A 24148-nucleotide genomic window follows, 5' to 3' on the forward strand; every position below is an offset into this window, starting at 1 on the left:
AATAGCAAACAACTATTTATAACCACATAAGTATAGAAAATGCAGAATTAATTTCAATTTTATTTATGTCAAAAACCACAATTTGCTGTCCATTTCAAGATCTTTTCTTGTCTTGCTTACAACTCCTATTGCATTATACATCTTATGTAAATATAAACCAAACCTAATTGTCTTAACAGTGTTCAGTTAACATTCTTATTGTATATCTGGAAACGGTTGTCAGGTCAAACTTTAGGTATGCTGCAGGTCTTACATTGCATATGTCTTTCATTTTTTTCCCTCTTTAATTTAAAAGTGTAAAATGAGGACTCTTAAGAGCTTGAAACACCCATTGGGAACTAGGAATTCTGTCTACAAAGATTATTCATGCAATCTTTGCATGTCTATCTATGCAAAGGTCTTTTTATATTTTTAACCATGTAAATTATTCTTTTCTATTCATTTTCTGTTGTTTGAAATGTGTTAAATGTGTTGGCAAGGCATGTCACTGCATGCATGACTTTTTCTAATGCCAAATTCTCTTTTTTCCCCTCTTCTTTTCTTTCTCCCTTTATCCTTCCCCCCTGCTCCCCTCCCCCTTTTTCTTACTTTCCTTCCTTTCTTCAGTCCTCACTCCTTCCCTCTTTCCCTTTCTTCCTTCCTTCCTGATTCATTCCCATGTGTACTACATCAATAGCAGTTCAAATCAGCACCCTCAAATGATTTGTCATCCTGGAGTAGTATTTTCTAGGTAAGTCTGGTTTTTACTTAATACTACCAATATTAATCCTTTTAATCCCTTTGTTTTGCTCTATAGATATGAGAGAGAAAGCACATATCAGTTAAAATTATTATTTAATTCTCCATTTCTTCCAATAGAAATGATCTATTTCCATATATCTTACGTATATTCACAATGATTGGTATTGTGACAGGAGACCATTGTTCAGTAAATTCTAGATTCCATCTGATTTGTGTACATAAATACCTCACAGATCAGACTACAGATTTTTACAGAAATTTGGATTATAACATGAGAATCAAGTCAAAGTTAGAGTAAACTACTCATATTGAGAAATTCATAGTAGTTTATTCTCCAAATTAACTAAGCAGAATTCGTAAGTCTGCAGTAGTCTAATTCCTCTTTTCCCATGAAAATAGCTCCAGATTTTCTTCCCAGCATTGGTCATTAGTGAGCACCTGATCAGAGAGGTGTGTCAAAGAATAGTAAGTAGTCTCTTGGCTCTGAGGTACTCTCAGGGGAAGACTAAATTTATGTTTGACTTTTTTCCAGAAAAGAGAGGTGTTCAGACTGAGGCTCTTTTTTGTTTTTTAACTTAAATTAATTTATAAATTAGTTGAAGTATGTTTTACAGTTTAACAACCAAAATGTGTATTGGGATGAAATCTCTCTATTCTCATACTATACTGCAGTAACCCTAGTGACCAATCACAAGGAGAAATAGAAATGGCAGAAACTCACAAAATACATGTACATATGCAATACTCCGGTTGCTAATGAGTTTATTCTTTAGCTGCTTTCACTATCTATGAACGCATCTTATGTAAGTTGTCAGGTCAATCTCAATTATCAATAAAAATAATCATGCCTAATGGCTAATTACATGAAACATTAGAAATAGACACACAATTTTAATTGCTGAACATACTTTATATTATTAAGACAATTTAAATGTATATATGCAGCAAATTTTAACTTTTAATTAATGAAGCAACCGAATCTAAATAAAACACGTAAGACATGTTCACATCTGTATTTAATTCCATTGGTGATCCTTTTTCAAAAGATCAAAGTTCTATCAAAAAACAGTTAACAGCTCCAGTTTTTAAACTGAAAGTTGTATTGTGATAATTATAGAATCACATGCAGTTGTAACAAATAACACAGAGAGATCCTTGCGCATTTTGTCCATTTTTTTTCACAGTGGTAGTGTCTCGTAAACCTCTGGTATAATACCACAACAAGGATATTGACAGTGATACCATACACCTGTCTTTTTGGATTTCCCCAGTTTTACTCATACTCATTTATATTTGTGTTTTATCAAGTTCTATACAATTGTATAACCTGTGTACGTCCCTGTCTCTACCTTGATAGTCAAAGTAAATAGTACACATTTCCCTTCTAACCACCTCAATTATGCACCCCAGACTCTCCCTTTTTAACTTCTGAGAGCACCTACTTATTCCTGATAAAAATTCTCGACAAATTAAGAATAAAAGGGAATTATTTCAACTTAAAAAAGTACATCTGAAAAAAAACATATAGCTAATATCATACTTTATGATGAAAGGCTGAAATCATTCCTGCTTAAGATTATAGGAAAGCCAGGACGTCTGCTGTCACTACTCTTATTCAATTACTGTAGAAGTTCCAATCACTGTAATAAGTGAAAGAAAGAAAGAAGAAGGAAGGAAGGAAGGAAAGAAAGAGAGAGAGAGGGAAAGAAAGAAAGAAAGAAAGAAAGAAAGAAAGAAAGAAAGAAAGAAAGAAAGAAAGAAAGAAAGAAAGAAAGAAAGAAAGAAAGGAAGGAAGGAAGGAAGGAAGGAAGGGAGAAAGAAAGAAAGAAAGAAAGGAAGGAAGGGAGAAAGAAAGAAAGAGAAAGAAAGAAAATTCCTTCAGATTAAAAAAGGAAGGAATAAATAAAACTGTCCTTATTTCATTACGTACGTAGAAATTCCCAAGGAATTTTCAAAAATATCCTATAAGCAACTTAGCAACACTGCAGGATACAAGATCATCACACCCCCCACCCACAGAATTTCTATATAATAACAATGCAGCAAACAAAATTAATAGCACAATAATGTTTAGATTCACTATAAAGAAAATTAAGTACTTACATATACATTTAAAAATATGTACAAGATCTGTATGTTGAAAATTACAAAATGCTCATAATAGACACTAAAGATCACTTAATAGAGAGAGATACTGTGTTCATGGGTTGGAAGTCTCACATGGAAAATATGTTAATTTTCCCCAAATTGATCTATAGGTTTAAAGCAATTCCTATCAAAATGCCAGCAAGATTTTATGTATGCATAGACAAAGCTTATTCTAATATTTTAATTTTAATGATTGAAGACTCTTATAAAGTATCGTGACTAATCTAAGAACTAGCTAAGTTATTAAAACCTCAAATGAGGTCTGCAAATACTAAGTTCTTCACATCCTCTACTAATACAACATAAGCACTATTTCGTCTGCTAATAGTAAACAAACTCTCCTGTTTATAGTATAAAACGGGCACATTTTACCTGGTACAGTGATCACATTTTACTGTTTACAGCACAGTATGGGGATAATTTTATCTGGTATAGTTATCTCAGTAAGTAATCAACGAAAATCACTTGTGTAAGAATTTTATGGATATTCAGTTTTATACTACAAATTTGAGTAGCATGTGAAAAATTTAACTACAATTACAGACATGTGAGTGGATCAGTTGAGACAATTATGTTATCTATTCACATTATGTTAAAATTTTAAGAAATTAATGTATTCTAAAGAGAAGTACATTTTTAAAAAAACATAAAATGGTTGTATATTTTAAAAACTGTGTTTTACATATGCTTTTGATGAAAAGAAACATGGAATGTATGAAAACATTTTAAATGAACTGTAAAGGAGTCCGTATTTCATGCATGTCATAAAATACAAATAATAAAAATCACCAGCATTTGGAATATGACACAGGAGTAGTACAATGATTACATTAGTTAATATTTATCAACTATTTAGAATAGTGCTTTGCACATATAATGACTAATTATGTTGATAAAATAAATGCAGTAAAATCAGTAAGCTATAAATTCAGTAGAAGTAGGTTCAAATGGTGACTGCAACCCTTACTTGTGTACCCTTGGAAAAGTTACTTGGACTCTTTGACCCTCATATTATCATCTATAAAATGAGAATGACAATATCTAACCAATTCAGTAGGGGGTACATATATATTCTTTTAAATACTTAGTACAGTGCCAGGTGCATAATAAATGCTTGATAACCTTTAGATGTTAGGATACTATCATTGTGGGATGCCCACAATGTATATGTATGTATGTACATTATTATATATTTATCCATGTCTTCATTTAGCGTTAGGGTATTCAGTCATACCCCTAGATCGAGTGAATGTGTCCATCGGTTGGATCAGCATCAGCTAAGCAATGGCCTTGTATAATTTAGGGAGGTCTTGGAGCCACGTGACTACAAAATGGGAGGTGGTAGCTACAAAGCTTTTTCAGGAATGATTTCAGTGGGAAGAGTGTTAGACTAAGACTCATGAAACATGAGTTCTTAATCTCAGCTTAACTGTGTGTCTCCTCCTTAAGTCACTTCCTCACTGGATCTCAGTTTCAACATCTGCAAAACGTGTGGAGTTTGACACCAGTTTTGCCTCCTCACAGGGTTGTGGAGATGATCAAGCGAGATAATTAATGCATGCCTGCGAATTTCAAATGTCATGAAGCACAGTACTATGAAGGGTGAGTCATGCTGAGTAGTTATATGAACAAACCTAATAGCCAACATATCAAATGGCTCAACAACCTCTTTGCTAGGAAGTGCAGCTTAGGTGTGCATCTGGTGACCAGATGAAGTATAAACGGCATTAAAGGGTATTGAGCACAAGCATTCAAACATCTTTTCTTTTTTTTTTTTTTTTGGTTTTAAAAATCAGAAAGATCAGAAACTGTATATCCAGTAAAGCCTGCTGGTAAAACTGTGTTATGGACCAAACATAGTAATTTATACAAGAAAAAAAAAAAAAAAAGTCACTGAACTGAACAGTTGAGGTCCCTCTGGTGGTGGTATGTAAAAGGTCATCCAGCTTAACCAGTGCAGACATTTGCAGTCCAGATGAAATAGAACAATCCATGTGTTGCTTTTGATGAGAGAAAGAGGAAGAATAGATACTGACATGTATATGTTTGTGCCCATATTTTTTTCTCTCTTCATGCAAGTGATTACATACACATTTTTTTCTGTAAAGTGAAGGACTCTGATCAATACTTCAATTGATTACAAAGTAGGTTTTGAGAGAGTGATGGAAAATAATTATGTATTTGGCATCTTAACTGTAATATAACTTCCTAAACCTTAATCCTGTTTATATTCAGAAGGCAACTTCTAAAAGGGTCAAGGGGTGTGATAAAATTCCCACTGAATAATCCAATATTAACATTCAGTTGTGTACATTTCTGTGGTACAGGCTGAATGAAGGTCATTCTGCTGCCTATCACAATGTATTTTTTCTTTGTTTAATTTAAAAAATACTGATAAATTTTCACTTTTAGGTGAAAATGCTGCTTAAACTTTTATTTAATATGCTTAGTTTCAAGAATACAGACATTTCTGAAATACAGAAATATCTTAACTATAGCCATCTACATTTTACTGAAAATAATAAAATCTACACTATTCAATTCCATTGTAAATAAAGTCTTTGAATTTTCTAACCGGAACTTATTTTAATCTGAAAATGGACTGTAAAGGGGAAAGCCATCATTACATTAAACTGGAATTTACAATAAAATAGACTTCTCACATTTCAAAGATGTGCCTTAAAAATCTATCATCTGTAGTAAAGAAAGAATACTGAGAAAATTCTATGGTTATATGGATTCAGATGAGTTATAAATTCTTTTCCTGTTAAAAGATTGCTTCAAATTGCCCAACCATGAGTAATATAAATTCTAAGTTAAAAACTTAACTGAGCTACCACACAAAACATTAAAATCTCATTAAATGTTTAAATGAGATTTTAAAATGTATTTTTAAATCATTGCTACATATTTGAACTATATAAAATCCATAACTTCTGCTATTAACATACAAATAACAATCATAAAAATGGAAAATAAAGCAAAATCAAAAGAAGAGAGGAAAAAAGGCACTCGTACTCCCATTTTCAAATCGTTAACACTCTTAACGACTTTGAGAAATGGTTACTTCCATCCACTGATAATAGGAGGGTGAATTCTAGCCTTTGGAAACTCAGTGTGTATAAAGATCCAACTCTGGTATTTTTTGAAGATAGCATACAATAATTTATGTACATATTACCTAAAATTTTACAATCATCATATCAGATCCCGAGGGTTAACGTTACCATTTAGCTTTGAGACAAATGATTTGCTTCTATGGAATACTTTGAAAGAATTCAACTAACATCTACACAATATTTAAATGTTTGTTTGTTTATGGGAAGAGTACAACTCAGTATAGATCAAAATGGACTTATTTCTGACATTATTTCTTAGACTTGGGTGACATCATATCCTGCATAAATTAATGACTACTGGGATGTCCTTTTAATTGTCACAAAAGTTACTGGCAACCAAAACTATGACCAACCCACAATGAGCACGCAAAATCAGAACGTCCAAATTTACACGCTCAGCCATCTGCCTAGTTCTCTAAAACTTTGCTGCAGAGAAAATTGCCAGAAGTCACTTTAAAAGAGTTTGTGTATGTCAATTACAGCTGTTAAGAATCAAAAGCATGGAAGAGGGGCTTAAAGTTTATAGGCTATGCTGATTCCCAGTGAAATTTGCATTAGGTTAGGGAGAGGTAGTTTGAGCTGAGTTCCCGTTTTCATGTTATTCTGCAAGGACTTCTGAAGCTATCATCTTTCTTATCTTTTTGTTTTGTTTGCTCAATGTGTACTTTTGATATAAGGGGGAAGATGGATTGAACCACTAGTCCATATTTATTTTATTAGCCAAGAGACCCAGGGCAACCTGAAGATTTATTTATCAGTAACTCTTTATCCTTAAATTCATTCATTCATACGTGCATACATAGTCAGTTTTGAAAGCCTACTGTGCACTATGCCCACGTTGTAAATAGCCTAGTTGTTTTGACTTATATTATTGATTTATTTCCAATTAGGGAAAACCTGCCATTTCTTAAAGTTTCAAAAAATTACCCCTTTGGATGGTATGAGGCAGCATGGAACTATTTTTTTTCTCCCGAATTTACTCTGTTTTGCTTAAATCATCAGAGACAACTTTAACTTGGCATTTTTATGAGGCCTTTTCTAAATGTATTAACATTGTTGTCCTTCATCCTTTTTATTAAACTTATGTTTTGGAAAACCTTAAATTTTAACAACATCTACCAGAGATTTCACCCAGTACTTTTGAGCACAGATAAATGAGCATTCTAGAGGCAAAATTTCTGTTTAAGGGTAGCTTTTTCTAGAATAAGAATTTCACAGCGTGAATGGATTAATTCTAATTTAATCAAATAGTTGAAACTAAGTGTTCTTAACTGTGTTTCCCTTATGTATTGAAGTAAAATGTAAAATAAAAGTAAAGCAAAATTTAACCAACATATTTCATATTGAAAATGTCTAATAAAACATGTTGTGTATATATATATAAATATGTATATAAAATATATATGTATTAAATCTATATAAAATATATATAAAAATAAAACAAGCTCCATTAGGATCATGTCTTATCAAAGATAGTTTCTCGAACTTCCAGAAACCAGCAAAGTCAATTTCTAAAAGATTGAATGTGAGAGCTTAATAACTGACCTCTGTCCATTAGTAGAAGACCCACTAATGGGAAAATAGAGATGATTGGGTGATATTCTGTCATAAATAGGAAATCAATTCATGCTATAAGAATAAATGATAAGAAGAGAAAGACAAATATCATATGTTCTCATTTATATGTAAAATCTACAAAAATGACACAAATGAACTTAATTATAAAACAGAAACAGATTCACAGACACAGAAAATAAACTTATGGTTACCAAGGGGGGAAGGGGAGGAGGGACAAATAAGGAGTTCAGAATATGCAGTTACGCAAACTACTATATATAAAATAGACAAACAACAAGCTTTTGCTGTATAGCAGAGGGAACTGTATTCAATACCTTGTAATGGCCTATAATGAAAAATAATATGAAAAAGAATATATATATATATGCATATAACTGAATCACTATGCTGTACACCAGAAACTAACACAACATTGTAAATTAACTATACTTCAATAAAAAAGAATAAATGATAAATTAATTACTTGTTTATGTGTAAAAAATACACTTTGATCTAATTTATCTTTTTTTTCAGATGTTTGGCCTAAAATATGATTTTTTTGATAGATGTAAGATTCCCTTGCCCATGTTGATAGCTGCTCTGGGGTTCTTAAACTTCAGATAAAGATGCCCCTCAAGGTCAGGGAGCAAGGAGAGCTGGTTGGCTAGATGTTTCCTTTGCCACATTCTCCATGTCTATATTGAACCTAAAAGAACCCAAGTTTTAGTCATGCCCTCTTAAGTGGGGGGGATAATATTTTAAGTGGGCATTATAAGACTTTCTTTCACCAGTTATAATTCACTTACTCTGTGAATATTTAACTGTGTTGTTGCTTCATTTCTCCATGAGTCTCATGTACTTCTGTTCATCTTATGGCACGAAATATTGACTGCTCTTCATTACAGGCTATCTTTAAAAAAAAGTGTTTAGTAAACATCTTTGGATGATAGAGATACTCTCTCCCTCCAGTGCAAAAGCCAGACATGCTTACAGTCCAGTGTAATAAACATAATGCCTTCCTCTAGGCCAAAGGGAGCACATGCTTATGGATCAGTCTAAAGATTTCAGTTTCCTAAACTCAAATTTTCTGTCCTGCAGTGCAACCCACTGTGTGTGCAGACATCCATTTGGTCCATACATGTGGCTGCTGTGGAACCTGGGAGCCAGTGTAACAGACACCAACAAGCTGATCTCATGCTACTTCCTATGAGCCATGAGTCTCCTCTTCCGGAGATTTGTGCCTTATGCCAGTCTCCACGAAACTCTGTTGGACTAACTTGTGAGTAAGGTAATATAAGTAGGTGGCTTGTAACTAGGGTAACATATCAAATCCCAAATCCTTCATAGTTCTTGATGCATATGGCCTGGAAACCCAGGTAAGACTCCAAAGTGAAAAGATAAGATGACATAACTGCCTTTGAGAAGTTTGACCTATAAATTAATAGTCCAAGTTATACTGCAGGTGGGTTGTGGATGAAGTTATGAGGTCACAAAAGAGGTTTTATTTCTGCTGGCTTCCAGAAAGGATAATATGTAGTGGGTAGGCTCCACGTCTCATGTATGCTATTCATTCTTGTACTAAGGTGCATTGACTTTCGCCTTTAAAAAAGTATTCTTCTATTGTGGACTTATTTATCAATAATGGATTTAAAATTTTTCCAAATGCCTGGTCATGTTTTATGAAAATAAACTGTTTGTTCTAAGATAATTATGATGATAGTTCTAGATCTGATATTATATATGAAGATAGTTATATAATCATATATAATACACAATAATGTGATAAGATTTATCCTGATACTGACACATCCTTATTTTTATAAAATAAACACTATTTGCTCATGTTTTACTATACTTTTAATTTGTGTGTTCTCTTTGTGACTATTTTACCAAGAATTTCTACATAAATATTTACATTGGGAATTAGACATTGTAGCTTTTTTTTTTCGTTTAAACTTTCAAGGTTTTAGCATTGATTATTTTTGCTTAACAAGGATCTGGAATGTTATTATTTTTTTTATATGATTTATAGGTAGATAAACGTCATTGAATTGATCTGACTTTTTAATTTTTGATAGAATTCCCCAAGGAAAACATCTGTGCTTAATGCTTCTGAGGGGGTTGGTGAGGAAATGGGAAAAGGTTAATATTCAAGCTTTTCTCTAATTCTTTTTGGAAAATTTGTTTGATTAAGTTTGCTAACTGTTCTCGAGTCACTTGACACATTATATTTTTCTAGAAAACTACGTTTCATACAGATTTTTTATGTTTATTTAAAAGCTTAGCAAAAAAAGTATCTTATTAGTCTTATAATTTTTTTATATCTATGGATAGCTTCCCTTAAGGATTTTTGTTTGTGTCTTTTCAAAACTTTTCTTTCTTTAATTACTTTAGCTATTGGCTTACCTGTTTTATTACTCTTTTTTAAAAACAGGGTCTTTAGAACTTATTTATAAATTCTGGTATCTTCTAAAATATATATTTTTTCCTTTGTAAACTTTGTTCCCTTTGATTTGTATTTTTCTAACTAGTTGACTTGGATTATTATTCTATTTATTTTAATTAACATTTAGTATTAATGTAAGCATAAAAGCTCTACACATTTTTCTGAGTTTTGAAAACAGTCAGGAATACTACAGGATACAGTTATCACTCTCAAAATGTTACCTACATAATTTAATAAAAATACTGTATTTAAGAGAGTGGGATTAGAGAAAAGACCTTTGTAATTTTGTACTGTCAAGATACATAAAACTCAGATTATTTTTGGTAAAATTTTAATTACTTACTAGGTTTAGTTTTAGTTGAGCCATTAAACATATTCATTCTTACTGTCCATCCTTCTGTTATAGTTTTTACAATCATATTTCCATTTTTGAAGTTTGTTCTCCAGTAGATTTCTCAATAATGTCTCATAGTGATAATATTCTCTATATTCTTATTTGTTTAAAACTGTTATTGCTATTAAATTTGAGTAAGAGGAACAAAATTAATGTTACATTTTCTTTCCATGAGAATTCTATATATTTTAGTCTGAGCTATACAATAAAAATTTTCCCATAGACGTGATAATATTTTTGTCTTCACAATTTAATTCCAGAAATATTACTAGGTCTAAATCAATATCTGTCATCTGATTTACTCTAGCATACAATGTGACATCCATATTTTATATGTTTTTTGTTTAAAATTTTTAGCAAATATTTTGAATTATACCCTTGAGTTTTATTTTTGTTTGTTTGTTTTAAATTTTCCTTTATTTCAATTGTCTTTTCTGCAGTTTCTCAAAGTCGTGGTTTATCTCCTTGTGCTACCATTTTCAGTCTCATTTTTTTTGTTATTTTTATTTGAATATTTTTCTTTTATAACCTCTAGATCTCTCACCAAGTTTATCACAATCTGTATATTTATATTTTCATTTATTTATTTGATGGATGCTACTCATGCTTTAATATGCATTTCCATGTTTCATTTTCTTCCACTAAATTACTATTAATTCTTTGAGTTCTTCTATTTCTGCTTTGTGTACTGGGTAGGAATGATTGCTTTTTGAGGGATTTTCTTTGTTTTATTTTGGTAATCCGTGGTTTAAATTTGGTCATAAATTTCATTGACACCCTATAATTTTTCTTGCTGATGAAGGTTCTTTATAATTATTTTTTATCTTAGTTTCTTCCTTCCAACCCCACTCCTCTCCAAATTTTCTATGTAGTATCTTGATATAGATACTATATTGGCTTCTTTTTTGTTATTCACCATTGAAAGATATAGATTTCTTCAGCTATTCGCAGTAATGTGTATTTGGTTTAGTTTGTTGCTGGTAGTACTGTTCTTCTATAAATTAGGCTCTCCTCTAAATTAGCTAAGACTTTTCTTACAAAATAATAGTTTATATGTGTTCCTATAGTGTTTGTTATTCCCTAGCCATTGAAGACAGAGAATATGTTTTCTTCTTCTTTAGACATTACCATTTACACCATTGCAATAAGCAGAATGCTTCCTGCAAATATGGCCTGATGGTAATATTCTTTGTCCAGCCTGTTGTGGTAGATTTTACTCTGGAATCCCCAAGAACCATCCATCCCATTATTTTTGCTTTTCTGTACTCCCTTCGTCTTGAATCTGGGCTTACTTTGCTTTAACCAGTGAAATGAGGCAAAAGTTACAGTGTGACAATTCCAGGCTAAAGCATTAAGAAGGCCTGCCAGCTTTCACATTTGAGTTCTTGCAGTCTAACCCTCATGTCAGAGATATTGCTACCCTGAATCCATTGTTCTATGAGGAAGCCCAAAGAACCCTGTTAAGAGGCCCTGTTAAAAAAAAAAAAAAAGGCCATGGCAGCACCAATGGCAAGCCAGGAGAATGAGACCATTTTGGACTCTCCAACTATTAAGCATCTGACACCACCTAATAGAGAAGCCAATTCACCCCACATAATCATGAGAAATAATTAAGTATCATTTATGTGAGCTGTCATATTGTAGATTGGCTTATTTAGAGCCATACTGTAACAGAGAACCAAATCAGTTGCAGGGCACCTCTCCAGTCACTTCTCCTGCTATTAGAAACAATAAATATAGCTTTTGGACCTCAGTTCTGAGAGTTACTTTTGACAAGAATAATTTTTGTGTTCCACAGCTGCAACTGTTAGCTCCTTTCATTACGTGTTTGTCTTTTGGTGATATTTCCGCGCCGTTTCCCCCTGTGTAGCATCTTCCTATTCTGATTGCATCTCTGCTGATTTTAGCAGCTGTTACACCTACTTTAGAGCCCAGGGTTTTTTAAGAAACTTAAGTTGTGCTTTCTCATGCTGTTGTTGTTGTTGTTGTTGTTGTTGTTGTTGTTGTTGTTGTTGTTGTTGTTGTTACTTTTAGATTTTTTAAGAGATGGATAAAATTTTGCCTTTATGATTCCATGTTCAAACTGGAAATGAAAGACTGTCAACAGACAGGCTCTTAGAATGAATGAAGTTTCATTAAGCATTCTAGATTTTGTTTTAGTGGACATTTGTTGTTTATGTAATCATTGTTTGCTTCGTTTTTTTTTTTTCTGTGCTCACCTTTTATTTACTTATTTTTAAAGCGTACAGAAATGTATTCCGACCTCATTAGCTCAAATGCAAAACCAATTTAAGATTTTGAATATAGTGACAATTTGCAATTTTGTCTCATTGAGATATTAGAAACATTCAAAAGCTAGTGGGTAGCTTTGTTCAAATCATTTCCTCGATGATATAACTTTCTCCATCATTATCCATAAAATGTTATTTTACTTTGTGCAGTAATCTAAGGATAGAGGAGGGTCATGACCAAATTTGCATTTTAGGCAAGAAATCATTCTGGTATGTTTTTTCCCTGAGACTTGCCTGCTCCAAGTTAAGGTTGAATCTCAGAAGTATTCTTTTACCTATTTCTACCTCAGTCAAAAAAGAATTTCAGGGAGTCTTGAGAACATTCCAATGCCATCATAGAAATTTCTAAATGAAATCATGAAAGGATAATAACCAGCTTTTGGTAACAATGAAAGAAGACAGACAGAGACACAGATAGAGCCCAGCACTGAGGGAGAAATTAGAGGAAAATGCTAAGATACCACTTCATCTCTACCAATTATCAAAACAGGGGATAAAATACTTATTGAAATTGCAATTCCATTATTACTGAAACAGGCTAATGAATTATAGCAGATGTATTAGCCTGACATATGGACCCTTTAGAAAACTGCTTAGTTCCTTTGTCTTGTTATCAATTTTGTTAATAATGACGAAGAGTATAACCATGATAAACAACATTTTAAAAGTTTATTTAACACTAAATATTTGGTAGATAGTTTGGAGAATCTTGAGAGTGAAAAGATAATTATATTGATACATTCATCAACGTGCTTTCTTTGATAATCACAAAAACTCCATTGAGTGGGCAGGACAGCCCCAGCATCTGAAACTGAGGTACCAGAGACCCAGAGAATTAGGCAGAGGAGACCACATGTTTAATAACTTGAGGAGCATCCTCATCCCTAAACTGTCTTATGCATAATCCAGCTTTAGCATGTATTCATAAAATGTGTAAGAGAATGATATACAAATATTCACAGTCCATCATTTTTGACACAGGGCCCTAGAGGCAGATACATTTAGAGGCAGCAACTATACCCAGAAAATAGAGTGAATCACAAAGGTAAAAGATGAATATACATATATGCAATCATTTGTCCCAGTAACATCTGTGTTTCTACTGTGTTATTTCAGTTCACATTTACAAGCTGTACAGTTTTATTGAAACACGTGGTAAGGTGTTCTATAAGTGGAAATCTATGATAGAGATCTAACTATACATCATTTTAATTACACAGTCTGCTCCTAATATAGGAAACCTCAGTGTACCCCAATTATATCTTGTCGCATGCCTGACTGAGCTCAGATCTCATAGAATTTACCAAAACAATTGCTTGACCTGTTTAGTACCATTCAGTGGACCACAAAGGATGAAATGCTTTCTTGTCTAAAGCCATGGGTAAAGACTAAGGAAACTCTGAAAGAATACAGTCACATTATATAATATTTCTGATTTCCTTCTTCCAAGGACAATCAGTCTAGGCTGAGAAAAATACAAACTTACAGCAATAATAGGTAATTACATAGATAATGATGATATAGTTTAAAATCTAGCAAAAGCATATTAAATACTATTCATAAATACTAATTTCAACAGAACTGAAGGAGAGATCAGAGAAAGGGAGGTATTTCTGCCAAGCCTGAGAGCATGTTACATATAGACAAGGAATGGGATACACACTTCTCTTGCTTTCCATTTTTAGAGAGTATTTTTAAACAGTAAATCAAATTACATAGTCATTTTAAAATCAGAGATATATCCAAATTCCCAAGGATGCTAAGAGATGTAATGCAAGTGATGTGGAGAGGACATGAAATAGACACTCAGAAGTCAATTCATTTGGGTTTGGAACATTTTAAGACAAACACAATTTTAATTTTATTAGTGTAAATATAACAGATTTCTTCATTTCTCTAGAGACATTTATGCTTGATAAAAAAAAAAAAAAAGAGCCTTTTTAACAAATCCCCGAACCCTTTACCTCACCCCAGCTGTTAGGTGACTAGGGAACCAGCAATGCAGATTTTTGTTTGTATACACTAGTATAATTGTGTGGTAGCTTTATTTGTGTGCATTCCTGTAATAGTACAGTCTTAATGTATTTTACTTGATAAATTTTTATGCAGATCTTACTGCACATTTTTCGACCACATGTTGGAACATTTGTGCACAAAAATATTCCCATCTTTATGTTTGAAATTTATGGGAACACAATTAACATGAGAGGGGTCCAAAGGTATCAAGATAATTACATTTTTCTAATCTTACTAAACAAGATAAATTACCTGCAGGCCCTCTTATAAAAGATGAAATCTTCATAATAAGTGAATTAATCAAGCAGCAGCTTGCTACTGCACTTGCATTTATAACAGAAATGATTCAAAGACTTATTTTATGGGGAAATTAATGGAAACAGGCTTTTCATTCTTCTGCACCAATTGAAAACCTCAGCAACCAGCTGCCCACTTGTCAAGAAAACAGAAAGAAGCTGGAAACAAAGATAAATAAAAACACCTTTTTCCTGGCACTTTTGAAGAGAAAAAGGAGCTCTCATTTACAGCAGCCATCTGTTTGTTATTTAATATGGGTGAATTACATGCTGTAATGAGTTTGTTTCTGCATCACTCAGTGCAGTGGAACACAAGTTCACTCTCATAATGTGCAGCAGTTTTTAAAAGCTAATCATTTAATTGGACACAATCGTCAATGACAAATGGAGATGTAAAAACTCAGCCAGCTGTAGACTGAATATGTAATCATTGTGAAATCATATTATTTTACACGCTTGAAGACTTCTTAATAGTATCGGATGCTGGTCATCACTGCAGCCTGAAGAACTGAAGAAACATGGTGAAAAACAGCCTTTCAAAATGGCTTTAGATAATTGGTCCATATTAATGCCGGTGTGAGAACCACCATTGGACTTAGGGTATCTAAAATCTCTCTAAAGTGTTTATTATTCTCCGAATTTTTTTAAAATTTTTGTATATTTTTCAAATATCCCATGCTTTAGTAGGCAAAAGATCCTGTTCTGAGTTTTTTTTTTTTTTTAATCTGCTTTAGTAGAGACATCAACTGATTTGTTGTTTTTACACATGACGTCACATACAGATGAATGTGGACACCTGGGAGATGGTGTGCCAGTGGATTTTTTTTTTAAATCACATTCATACAAAAGCACAACTTCAGGAAACCAAACCTGAGTGTCTACACCTGCATGCATTACAGTCAGCATTTATACAATGCTGCCATAGTCTTTAACCCAGGAACAAAAATCTCTATGACAAAGAATTTTCCCTTTGGATTTTCAACAGAGGCACTGTGCTTATTAAAAAAATTCCACAGTAAGAGTCATCCTCCCATTTCTAGGCATCACAGAGAAATAAAAACAAAAATCAAGTTATTGATAGGCTATTTTTGTACTTAATGATATGCTTTGTGCAGGTTTTATAGGTTGTGTTATTGTTAAGGACATTAAAACAATATATATTTTCATCTCTAGTGTCCTTCTGAGAATGTTCAACTCAGTGGAAAGTTGGGCATATCAGTATTTAGTCATTTTGGATTAAAAGTCTCCTGGGCTATCTCTCTATTCCATTTAATCATAGACTTTTAAAACATATTTCAGAAAGAGAGGTCAGAGATAACCTCTGTTTCAGAAATCCCCTGCTATCTTATCTGCTCTAGAAAAATATTTCAATTATTATTATTCAATTTCAACAAAAACAAAAGAGTTCATGTCTTATATAACAATTCTTATCTCAAAATGTTACTTTTCGTTTATTGTGTGATGGTCTTTGCTCTAAATATGCTTATGATTGCATGGGTCCCCTTTTCTGTATTGAAAATCAAGATTTGTTCTCTGCCTATGCAAGACCCAAAAGAACAAATGCAATAATTTTGTTTGGTTTCTCCTTATGGCTCTTGGCAGCCTTTTAACATAATGACCCCTTAATAAAGAGTGTTTAAACAAACTTGTAGTCTGTTAAAGAGAGAGAAAGCAAGCTTTGAACTCTCTTAAAGAATAAACACATGGAAAAGGGGTGCATTGTAATGTTTTTCTTAAGTGTCACATTGCTGTTTAAACAGGAAATTCTTGACATCAAAAATGAAATTCAATACTAAAAATGTAATTCTACAATTGAAAAAAAATTCCCCATTAACAACCAAAAAAAAAGAAACACAGGTGTTTAAAGACAGAGCAGAAAAGCAAGTTGAACATACTAATCACGCCAGAAAATAAGGTAAAGATAAATGCCTTGTAAATTAAGCAAACAGCCCAAATATGCAGTTCAAGTATGAGTTGAAAGGAACCAAGTGTCACATTGTTTCTAATGAGTCATTACCAGGCAGGAAAGCTGAATAAATCAAGGTGAGAAATATAGGATCTGTGAAGAAATCAGAAGTCAGTCATAAATATAAATTCACACATATACAATTAGCTGGATAACTATTCTTGGGTGAGCCTGTCTAGTCACAATGTTTAAGTTGTATTCACTTGGACAAACCTATTCTGATATGAAGAAATAATGACACACTAGAGACTCCTCAAACCAGAGACCCATGTACTTGGACATTACTTGGTATGATGATGTGTTAAATGTAAATTATCCATAGGAGATACTGCCTCATTTTTTATTTTGCCTTGATTTACCCTCAGAACCACTACTAGCAATAAGGAGCAAAGAAGAATCCCAAGGGAAATTACTTTAAAAGGAGAAATGCCAGTTGATTCCCAAGTGCCCCTATGAGGAAGGAAAGGAGGATGATTGTTCTAGAACTTATGCTCTATAAGGTATATGTGATCACTAGCTACCCACAGCTGAAACCTTTCCATAGCTCCCCATGTCCATGCGAGTTTCTCCCATTTACAAAGACGTCTTACAATAAAACCCTTTGATACACTGCAAATTACATGTTGACTGCTCTTTACAGAAATATTTTACTTCAGCTCAATGGATTAGGAAGACATTGTAAAATTGTGATTCTACGGTGCTATAAAAAAGGCTTCCTTTTTCAAATTCTGGATTCTACCTCTCCAGAGCCACATTCATGTATCATCTCTTCTGTTGAGATCTTTTCCAGTGTCTCAGCTTATGGTAATTTTGCCCTACCCTAAATTTCTAGAGAACTTACTGTCTGCACTGTTTATGTGGAGTTACTAACTTATCTATGGACACAGTCTATATTGTCTGTGCTTTTTACATGGAAAGTGTTTAGTAAATGTTTGATTAAGATGGTCATTGAAAGTTTTTGGAGGATGAAGTTAAACACTACTTATAGGATATCTTAACTATATCTACCCATTGATTATAAGAGTGTCAATTAGGGTACAATGGTCATCTCAAATGTCATTTTTTCAAAAACTTCATGGACTTCTTCACAGTTCATTACTTCCCCACTGTGCTTCTATAGTGTGTTGTAAGCACACACTACTTATCCTATTATAATGTAGTTCTTTATCTAACTGTTAGAGTTTAACAGTTTGTCCTATTTACTTTTGAATTTTTAGTATTTTGCCCAGTGCATAGCACGCAGTAGTGATTAAGTGATTATTCATTGAATTGAATCCCCTAAAGGCAGAAAAATTGGTTATTATGTTTTGATTTCTAGTGTGTTGTACAGAGTCTAGTATATGGCAGATACTCAATAATATTTGCTGATTAAATGTTGAATGACTAGTTGGATGGATGATAAATGAAATGCGGCTGTTACAAAGATGTGGAAGAAACACCAAATACATATTAAATGTCATCATTTTTAATTTTTAGTATAATTTCAAATCTTGTCAACTAAAGGAAATCTACTTACAATGGCTAACTTTACACCTGAGGAAATTGAGGCCAACTTGGCAAGATCGCTTGTTCAAAGTCACCCAGCTAGATCATTCTGATTTCCAGGCAATGTGCAGTCTACATCACATGACCTTGAGTCCTTAATCCATGAGTCTTATCAAATGGTATGCTTTGAACTGAGTTGAGGAAATTAAAGGAAATAGGAAAAAGAGGTTCGCCAAAAGCCCCTCTAAAATAGAAGAGGCAATGCAGACAACAGTTCTTAAGTCCCAAGCACCTCTATAAAAATAGCAATAACATAAATATATCAGCTTCTTTATAATAACCAATATTCTCAAAGTTAAAATACACAGATTAAAATTATGCCAAAATCTATAAAATAATCATAATGAGAATTAAGTACAGTATTATAACCAGTTTGTGACATTTCTTTCATATTGAACAGTTGAATCGATAATTGAATTGAATCATGATAATAATGCAAAATTAAATTCATATTTTGAAAAAATCTTCTATATAAAGTAAGTAAAATTTAAGGCAACTTACTTTTCAAACATTTACCAAATGGTTACACTTTATTTTCTGCACCCTGGAAATAACTGAGTCCAATTTAACAGTTCATCAATTGATAGTGTAAGTAAAATGGGCAAAAAGTAAAGATAAAAAGAAAATAGTTAAATTAAAAGTAACACTATCAACAACAATTAAAAAACCACACACATAAAACCAAAACATACAGCACCCAATCCATGCACAAAAAGTCCTTAATTTTATTTTATATACCTTTCTAAATAGGCTCAATTAGCTGATTTCTTAACCCATAATAAATTACTAGTTAAAACATAAAGCAACTATTATGTTAAAGTCATAATCATAAAATAACAGTAACTGGAATAAAAAAGGTTTATATGAAACACATTTTGTGTAAAATCAGTCATATCAAAGGAGGAATTGAACACCTTACCACCAAAAAATGATCATGCCATTAGAATCACTGCACTATGGTACAAGTAATAATTTAAAAATATGTACTCTTCAGTTGCGAATTTCATTCCTCTGATGCTTTTCATGTGGCATGATTTTTCTGGTGGTTTTCAGTTTTTCCCAACCTTTTTAATATCATGGCTCTCAAGAAAGGTATCATTTTTTACAGAACATTGAAGGAGGTGGATAAGAACACTGAGGTCAGTGGCACTCCAGTAGTTCAAGGGTTTGAATATTTCAGTACCACTGTGACCCATCTGAAGCATTAATGTATCCTGAATCAGATAGTTCTGAAGTTATTTAGAAGAAAGTATTGCTATTTACTAATATCTTTAATGAAGACAAAATTAGCATGAGTTTCTTCTGCTATTTTGTACAACTCTGAAAAAAATAGTGCCACCAGTCATATATTTTGCATCTCGTTGCATAAAGAAATAAAATCATTTATACAGAGATTATTATAAATTTGAAAGCAAGACTGTGACTAATATTTTTGAATGAATATTGAAATTTTTGAATGAATGAATTCTCTTGTAGATATCAGAGATGATTTTCATTCTAATGTAGTAGTATTGAAGAATGCTACTGATTTTGAGTCTGGGATATTTAAAATGACACATCGGAAGTTAAAGGATTAAAAATTTTCAAAACCGAATTCTATACCAAGCTACGATCAGAGGAGAGTTCTCTACAGATGGACGTCTTTCACCTTTATTTGCCCCTTTATGAATGTACCTTCTGAAGCAACATAAGAACACTGGCATCCCTAAGGATGTGGGACTCATTATCATTGTGAATATGATAAACTTTAAAAATAGCAAAAATATTCCAAGGATCTCATAACGTATAAAGGTAGCTTTAGGGAAGAAAGAATGAGGTGGTTAGATAAAGAATATTCTATTCACAGTTACTCCTCAGGCCCCTCTGCAAAACAAAGGATAACATCTGTGTAAAAGCCCTGCTTCAACTTATTTATATTTTATTCCACACCTGAGTATAGTAATGTGTAATATTATTACTATATTTTTCTTGAAAAAATAGAAACAGAATGTATTCCTCCCTTGCCAGCTTAGTCTTATTCAATCTATATTTTATATAGCTCTAACAAGCACAAATAATATTTCTGCTAGATGTACAGTTTCTTTCCACTTGCCCAATCATTGCATTATAAATGAACTTCCAACAATTGCGCACCATTTTCCAGTCTCTTATTGTTTCACGTTTATAAAGAAATTTACATCTGTCAATCAGTAGACTCGAGATCCATGGAAAGTAAGGTAATTGACCATAGTTCCCACCTAAATTCAAGCAACCCTAGGGTAATAAGGATATTGTTCAGAGGGTAAGTTATTTCCTTTAACTGAGGAATTATAAAAGCATTTATCATAATGTCCAGATATTTTTCTTACTGATATTGTAACTCATCCATTTAACTGTCATGGAAGCCCCTGCATCTATGTTCCTAATGTAAGTGAATAGAAAATAACTGGGTGGCTACAATATCTGAGTTAAAACAAAAAATAAGCAAGACTAGGCATCATATATTTGCTGCAGACAACAAATGTCAAATAATTTCAGAATATACTGTTTAACTGACATAATGCATGTTTCTCTAAATGTCATTTTTCCTTTTTCTTTTCTTTTTCTACATTGTTCTGGACACAGGAAAGGTTTGTATATTCAAGCTGAAGAGCATAAAGAAGGACTGTTTAAGTGTGGAGATTCCTCAAAAGACTAGGAATAGACTTACCATATGACCCAGGAATCCCACTCCTGGGCTTGTATCCAGAAGGAAATCTACTTCAGGATGACACCTGCACCCCAACGTTCATAGCAGCACTATTTACAATAGCCAAAACATCGAAACAGCCTAAATGTCCATCAACAGGTGACTGGATAAAGAAGAGGTGGTATATTTATACAATGGAATACTACTCAGCCATAAAAACCGACAACATAATGCCATTTGCAGCAACATGGATGCTTCTGGAGAATGTCATTCTAAGTGAAGTAAGCCAGAAAGAGAAAGAAAAATACCATATGAGATCGCTCATATGTGGAATCTAAAAAACAAAAGCAAACAAACAAACAAAAACAAAGCGTAAATACAGGACAGAAATAGACTCACAGACAGAGAATACAGACTTGTGGCTACCAGGGGGGTGGAGGGTGGGAAGGGATAGACTGGGATTTCAAAATTGTAGAATAGATAAACAAGATTACACTGTATAGCACAGGGAAATATACACAAAATGTTATGATAACTCACAGAGAAAAAAATGTGACAATGAGTGTGTATATGTCCATGAATGACTGAAAAATTGTGCTGAACACTGGAATTTGACACAACATTGTAAAATGATTATAAATCAATAAAAAATGTTAAAAAAAAAGAAGGACTTTAACAAAATTACTCTTTTCTTTGAAAATTACGGAACACATGAGTAAATTATGATATATAAGTTTTCCTTTTTTGTCTCATTTCTTTAGTCCTTTCTAATTTAGGATTTCTAAGATTCAGGATTGATGCTGAAAATTACCTTATGTTTTCCAAAGTTCTATGTAGAATACAATAAACAAAAAGAAAAATATATCTATTTCTGTTTTATAAGTTTAATTTTCCTTTTCTACTCCCAACAAATAATTTATTGTTTTATTTCAAATTATCTCTTGAAAGAGTAACTCATATATTTAGAAAGAGAGAATTTTTTCAGTTGCCCTGACAGAAATTTAAATTCTCCAAAACTGGAAATTATAAATAAGAAATATTGCATATAGACAGATTATTATAAATAAAATAGGTAAAATGTCTACAAATAAAAGCAGCAAATCCATAGGAGGGTGTGAGATCCAAAGTCCAGCATTTGAAATGCATGACATTGGGCAAGTCATTTCCATCTGTAACATCGTGGTAATACTATACTTCAGGATGTTAGTGTTAGGGGTAAACAGCATGATATACACAATCATTTAAGCGTTTAATAATTTGTAACCTAAAACTTTGGATTGAGTACAGTTAGGTGGCTAAGAGCATAAGCTCACACTTGGGGTCACATCTTGGAAATATACCCTAAGGACTTTTGTGAGTACCAAATACACTAGCTTCTGTACAGTACAGTGGTATATTAAGTATTCAGTCTCCTCCCTGTATCAAAAAGTGAAGATAAACACTTGTGTTTTAAAATTTGACATTAAGAGATGTAAGGTTTTGGGCTTTTTATTTTTGGAAGTGACACTTTTCTAACCTGCCTTTTAACATTTTCTCTTTTGCTTAGATTTTAAATCACATAAAGCAAAATCTAGACTGTGAGTTACTTCACTAGGTGGTAAACTTACAGACAGAAACTGACTCTTATTGCAATAATTTCCCTAGAAACTGCTGGGATGTTTTCTGGAACATGGTAGGTACCCAAACTATGATTTTGAGATGAATGAATGAATAAATCTCTTTAATTCTGTAACACTTCTATTTATACTTCATTTATCTGTCTACTTAATCATTAATGAATTGCTATTAATTGAGCATCTATTATGTGCTTTGCTTTGTGTTGGAAGATGGAGATACATTGGTGGATGGCTTAGTCCCTTTCCTTAAGAAACATACTATCCAGGATGAGACAGTCAGAGCCAGACACACACACACACACAGAAGATGTGGAAAGTTGTTTCAGCAGAGGTACAATTTAAAGATCTAGATGGGGAAGAATATGGGGAATTGGTTGTGGAAACTGTTCCGGGGAGCTGACATTTGATTTCATATTGAAAAGAAGAAAATTAGTTCTCTGGGTAAGGAAGAGTTGCAGGGAGGACAGACTTCCAGGCACAGGGAGTTGCCTGTTCACAGGCAATGATTTTTGAGAGAGCATGGCTTAAAGTAGCTCAGTGTGGCTAATTTATCAATAGTTGAACAAGTTTTTAAGTCCCTTGTAAGCCATGTGTAAGCCACTGTTTAGTCTCCATAATTCAAGTGAATGAGGAATGCCTTAGTTCCTGCCAACTACTCTAATACCAGAGATCAGACGGCTTCTAACAACAGTTCCCAATGTTCTGGAGACTAGGAAGTCTGAGATCTTGGACCCAGTAGATTCAGTGTCTGGTGAGGGCCGGCTTCCTTGTAGATGGTTCCTTCTGGCTGTGCCCTCCCTTGGTGGAAGGGACAGGGATCTCCTCAGGGCTTCTTTTATAGGAATATTAATCCCACTTATGAGGTCTCTGCTCTCATGACCTGCTGACCCCCAAGTCCCCACCTCCTAATAGTATCACCTTGGGGTTTAAGATTTCAGTGTATGAATTTGGGAAAGACAAAAACATCCAGTCCATAACAGGGATCTAGTACAAGTTTTTACATAGAGGAGTGATTTTTTTAATTACATTATGCATATAGGGTGGGGCCTTCGTAAGTACTCTTGGTAATAATAAAAGCCTTGAAGAATTTAATCAAAAAATGTATAACAAAAAGCAAGAAACTAGACATGACATTCTTCTGTTTATTATTAAAATAAACAGAGCCCCTCAACCACCATCTTTTTCAGTGGTCTGTTATCAAAATAAAACAGCCAATGAAAAACAGACATTATTTTAAATGTTTTGGGCACCATGAAGATTATCTTATTATGTTCTATGTGATCGAAATTTTCCTTCCTTTTATGTATGATTTATTGTGTGTCAATATCCTATATTACTATAGTAT

At 33.0% G+C, this 24148-nt stretch overlaps 1 long non-coding RNA gene across 1 annotated transcript; it reads left to right on the plus strand.

Moving 5' to 3' along the window:
- Nucleotides 1-546: 546 nt before the first annotated feature.
- LOC116157215 (uncharacterized) lies at nt 547-21738 on the plus strand. Its single transcript, XR_010383509.1, has 3 exons — nt 547-730; nt 8664-8853; nt 21124-21738. It is a non-coding gene; the product is annotated as an uncharacterized LOC116157215 (long non-coding RNA).
- Nucleotides 21739-24148: the final 2410 nt, after the last annotated feature.

Source organism: Camelus dromedarius, chromosome 13, assembly GCF_036321535.1.
Source record: "Camelus dromedarius isolate mCamDro1 chromosome 13, mCamDro1.pat, whole genome shotgun sequence".
In the NCBI taxonomy this organism is placed as follows: domain Eukaryota; kingdom Metazoa; phylum Chordata; class Mammalia; order Artiodactyla; family Camelidae; genus Camelus; species Camelus dromedarius.